Raw genomic sequence first — 5,136 nt, 5'->3', positions numbered from 1 at the left:
ATGCTGACTCATGCCTGTCATCCCAGCATTCTGAGAGGCCGAGGTGGGAGGATCACTTGAAGCCAAGAGTTCAAGACCAGCCTGGGCAACATAATGAGACCCCATTTCTACAAAAAAATTAAAAATAAATAGCCAGGTATGGTGATGCACACCTGTAGTCCCACTACTTGGCAGACTGAGGCAGGAGGATCGCTTGAGCCCAGGAGTTCAAGGCTGCAGTGAGTTATGATTGCGCCGCAGTACCCTAGCCTCAGCAACAAAGTGAGACCTTGTCTCAAAAAACAACAGAAAAAAGCATATTCTTATTCTTGTTTTAGTAAAAGTTCAGAAGGGAACAAAATGGGATGCATGTGCTTAATCTACTGTATTAATCCCTTGTCTTGGTCTAACTGTATTTCTACCACTTTACCAAGTTCTTAGCAACTACCCACTCTCCCAGTCACGTAGGATAGAGGCTGAGCCTCTCTATGAGAAACAGAAGGGTCTGGAAAGAGGGCTTCTTCTGTCCTTTGGCATGTTAGAAAAGGAGTCAGGCCAAGACGGTGATCCTGGCAGAAGGCGTTAATTACTATATTTTCTTTTTTTCTTTTTTTTTTTTTTTTTTGAGATGGACTCTTGCTCTGTCACCCAGGCTGGAGTACAGTGACAAGATCTCAGCTCACTGCATCCTCCACCTCCCAGGTTCAAGTGATTCTCCTACCGCAGCCTCCCGAGTAGCTGGGATTACAGGCGCGTGCCACCACGCCCAGCTAGTTTTTGTATTTTTAGTAGAGACGGGGTTTCACCATGTTGCCAGGATGGTCTTGATCTCTTGACCTCATGATCCGCCCACCTTGGCCTCCCGAAGTGCTGGGATTACAGGCGTGAGCCACCAAGCCTGGCCAATTACTGTGTTTTCTTGATACTATGATGCACTTTGGGAGGATTTGTAAATTCATTGTGGTGGTCTTTTTTTCATTTTCTTCTTTTTTCTTTCTTTCCCCCCTCTCTCCCTCCTTTCCTTCTTTTTTTCTCAGAAAGCTGAAAGTGTTAAATAAATGATGTATCTTAAAATTGTTAGATTCTTTAAATCTGATTTCCAATATCAGTAACTTCCCTCAAAGAATGTTATGTCACAACAAAATGACGGGGTGAATCCTATTCCCTACTTTAAAGAGAGAGAGAAAAATAAAAGAATGTTTAAGTATATAGCCAATGGTCCACAAGGCTAGCAACTGATCCATGATTAAAATAGCTCAAGGTCATAAAAGTAGTCAGGTATAAAAGCCCAGAAAAACATGATTGTCAGCCATACACTTTGACAAATCATCCTCATCCATGACTCTAGAAAGTTTATTATTATTATTATCATTATTATTATTATTTGAGACAGAGTCTTGCTCTGTCACCCAGGCTGGAGTACAGTGGCGCCATCTCGGCTCACTGCAACCTCCGCCTCCCGGGTTCAAGCAATTCTGCTGCCTCAGCCTCCTGAGTAGCTGGGATTACAGGCGCCTACCACCATGCCCAGCTAATTTTTGTATTTTTAGTAGAGACGGGGTTTTACCATCTTGGCCAGGCTGGTCTCGAACTCCTGACCTCATGATCCAGCTGCCTTGGCCTCCCAAAGTACTGGGATTACAGGCGTGAGCCACTGCACCCAGCCTAGAAAATTTTTTGAAAGGCAGACCCAAGCATGCACTTTTAAATTTAATGTAATTTAACTTGCAGGAAAAATCCTAGAAATGCAGAGAATTTAACAAATATCTATTGACCCTCCATCCAGAATTAATATTTACTTTTTAAATTCAATAGGCAGATTTTAACAAGATATCCTTAATAGGGAAAATTCATCAAAAACATAACATTGAGTGAAATAAGTAAGTCACAGGAAAAAAAAAAAAAAAAACCCATTACAACAAGATCCATTTATACAAAGTTCAAAACAGGCAGAGTTGAACAGTGTATTGTTTAGGGAAATACATGTTGGGGATCAAGACCAGGAAGAGAAGCAAAGGAATGGTTATCACAAAAGTCAGGAGCGGAGGGGGAAGGAAGGGATGATTTGGGGCAGAGAGAGGGGGATACTACTCTATTTCGTAGCCTGATGGATGGAACATGGGTGTTTATATTATTGTTATCCCCAAAAATGAACATATATATTTTTAAATACTCATGTGTTTGTTACATTTTATAGTTTAAAAAAAATCACTTGAATAAATCTAAAATCCTACACCATAGTCCAAAAAAAGCCAAACCAGAATAGCCTTATCCACCAGATATGGGGTCGTAAAGAGGTGAATCAGGTGATGGAGGCTCCATTTGGAGAAGATTTTCCCTGTGCGGTCTGATTTTCTCTGTGCAGTCAGCTAGGGTCAAGGCCAGAAACCATGCAGAGCCCACGGAACTGCCCTTTTCTTGGAAGTAAGGCAAACAAGGAGAGGTGGGGGAACTTAGCCCATACAGTGTGAGAAACCCTCTTTGATCTTCAGGTACCTGCATCTTTCACTGTACCACATGAGATCATAATGACAGAATTCATACCTATTGGGCCAGGTGTGGTGGCTCAGGCCTGTAATCCCAGCTACTCTGGAGGCTGAGGCAGGAGAATCGCTTAAACCCGGGAGGCGGAGGTTTCAGTCAGCCCAGATGGAGCCACTGCACTCCAGCCTGGGTGACAGAGTAAGACTCCATCTCAAAAGGAAAAAAAAAAAAAAAGACTTAATACCTATTAACCCCTTGTCATATTTGTTGTAAAAATTTTTTGTGTGTGTTTGTTTATTTCAAGGCACATTTAATTTAATATCAAGAGTGCGATACAAAAGGGCCAAATACAATGAAGGAACACATTCCCCCATTAACACCAACGACAATGCTCTTTTAAACATGTGCCTGTTGAATGGAATGGGGATTTCATAAAATTCACTAAAAAAATAATGCAGTGAGTCTCATCACAGCTAATATCCTTATACAATCTAGTTGTGACATGAATGTTTATAATGCTTCAAACAGTTTCAACCTGAAGTTTCATACCACACCTTCATGTTTGTACAGTCCTCAGTAAGATAATCTACAGTTTTTGCAACCATTCAAAGAACAAACCATTGAATAAAACCACATTGATTAAGGCTCAAGCAAGTAATACAGAGCCCCAAACTAAATGGTTAAATATATGCGCTCCTTATACTGACATCTATTATTTGATTCTCTCGTGACTATTAAAAGTTGGTTCTCAGCAAATAAACCCTTTAAAGGCAAAATTCACCTCATTTGAGTTTTGACCGAGAAGTTCAACAGCAATAATGAAGTCCAGTCTTATTGGCAAAACTGATACACAGTGTCTCTAAGTCACTATGCTCAAGGTTAAGAGCGATGCATATTCCATTTTTACATTTTACTGCAATTTTACATGTTCAATTCATGATTTAAAATCTCTAGGTTTTCATTCCTTCAAACAGTTTGAAGACACAGTGTGCCACAGACTTAAGACTTCTGTTTCTCCCTCTATATTCTTCAAACAGAAACATTTCTCAAGTGTCTACATGTTCTAGAAGGGGAATTTTTCGGAGGTGGCCACTTCTTCGGAATAGTCTGACGCCATCAGGCCTCTATCAGGCGTAAACATCCAGGCACTCAGTTCATTTTGGGCTTATTCCAGTTTATCTTTAGTCTATTCCAGTTCACCTTTCATTTTTAGGAAAACCAAGTTTGATCGCTGGGTCTACCATTGTTGATCTCAGCTGGGCAAGGCTCAGCTGCTGGACTTGCTTGAGGTACTGGATTTGAGTAGTACACTCTTGCATCTGTTGTTCCTTGGTTGTTAGTCGCATTACCAGGATGTTTTCCCCGCGTGCAGACTCCTGCTGTGGTTGCTTTAGTTTTTCTTCAGACTCTGTTAGGCTAGTTACATCATTAGAGTTAAGATCTGTGTACTTGCCCTCCAAAGCTTGTACATATGCTTCATATTGTTTCCATCTTAGAATTAACTCATCTCTTGCCATAACTTTGAAGTCTGTTTCACTCAGTCGAACTTTCTTGGGAAGAGGTTCTTCGTTGGTCATCTTGAATCAGAAGAGTCGCCTTTCAGGCGTGGTCGCAGTCACTCGCCCGCCGCAGGGTCGCGCCAAGAGAGGAAAGGTGAAGGGAGGGAGGCCGCCGGCTTAGCCCGATCGGGGCCTGGAGGAGCACTGGAGCAGCTGCTCCCGAGTAACACGCCCCGTCCTTTCCCAGGAGCCTGGCGCGAGCTCCGCGGGCGCGGGAGCTCAGCAAGCACGGTAAGGGAAGCGCTGTGTGTTTGTTTGTTTGTTTGTTTGTTTTAAATAAAAGAGGAAACTCTTCAAAGTTGGACTCAGGCTTTTTGAGGCCTTCCCCTGTCACTTAGGCTGGACTACAGTGGTGTGATCATAGCTAGCTGCAGCTCACCCCTGGGCTCAAGGTATCCTCCTGCCTCAGCCTCTGGAGTAGCTGGAACCAGAGGTGTACACCACCACACCTAGCTAATTTTTAAAGTTTTTGTTTGTTTGTTTTTTGTTTTTTGTTTTTTATTGAGACAGCGTCTCGCTCTGTCGCCCAGGTTGGAGTGCAATGGTGCGATCTCAGCTCACCACAAACTCCGCCTCCTGGTTTCAAGCGGTTCTCCTGCCTCAGCCTCCCAAGTAGCTGTGATTACGTGACGCCCGCCACCAGACTTGGCTAATTTTTGTATTTTTAGTAGAGATGGGGGTTTCACAATGTTGGCCAGGCTGGTCGAAAACTCCTGACCTCGTGATCCCCCCCAACCCTGCACCTCGACCTCCCAAAGTGCTGGGGTTACAGGCATGAGCCACCGTGCCGGGCCAATTTTTAAAGTTTTACAGAGACAGGGTCTTGCTATGTTTCCCAGACTGGTCTCAAACTCCTGGACTCAAGCAATCCTCCCCCTCAGCCTCCCTAAATGCTGGGAATACAGATGTGAGCCTCCACACCTGGCCCCCATAGACTTATATTATAAATCCTTTTTATTTTGTAATTACTTCAAACATGTGGGAAAGTTACAAGAATAATTTAGAGAAAATTTTGTGTATCTTTTATCCAAAGATTTTTTTGAAGTTTATCTGTTTGTCATAATTCTCTCTGTGTATACGTGTGTGTGTATGTATATTATATTTGGTTATATGT

At 42.7% G+C, this 5,136-nt stretch overlaps 1 pseudogene across 1 annotated transcript; it reads right to left on the bottom strand.

Annotated features, from left to right (window-relative positions):
• Nucleotides 1-2,760: 2,760 nt before the first annotated feature.
• On the bottom strand, nt 2,761-4,259 carry LOC105554919 (annotated as a pseudogene). Its single transcript, XR_001008404.1, has one exon. The product of XR_001008404.1 is annotated as a pre-mRNA-splicing regulator WTAP-like (transcript).
• Between the last annotated feature and the right edge of the window lie 877 nt (nt 4,260-5,136).

This window comes from Mandrillus leucophaeus, unplaced genomic scaffold, assembly GCF_000951045.1.
Source record: "Mandrillus leucophaeus isolate KB7577 unplaced genomic scaffold, Mleu.le_1.0 Scaffold664, whole genome shotgun sequence".
Taxonomy (NCBI): Eukaryota; Metazoa; Chordata; class Mammalia; order Primates; family Cercopithecidae; genus Mandrillus; species Mandrillus leucophaeus.
Note: the sequence above shows the minus strand (reverse complement) of the source record. Positions and strands in the feature narration are given on the sequence as shown.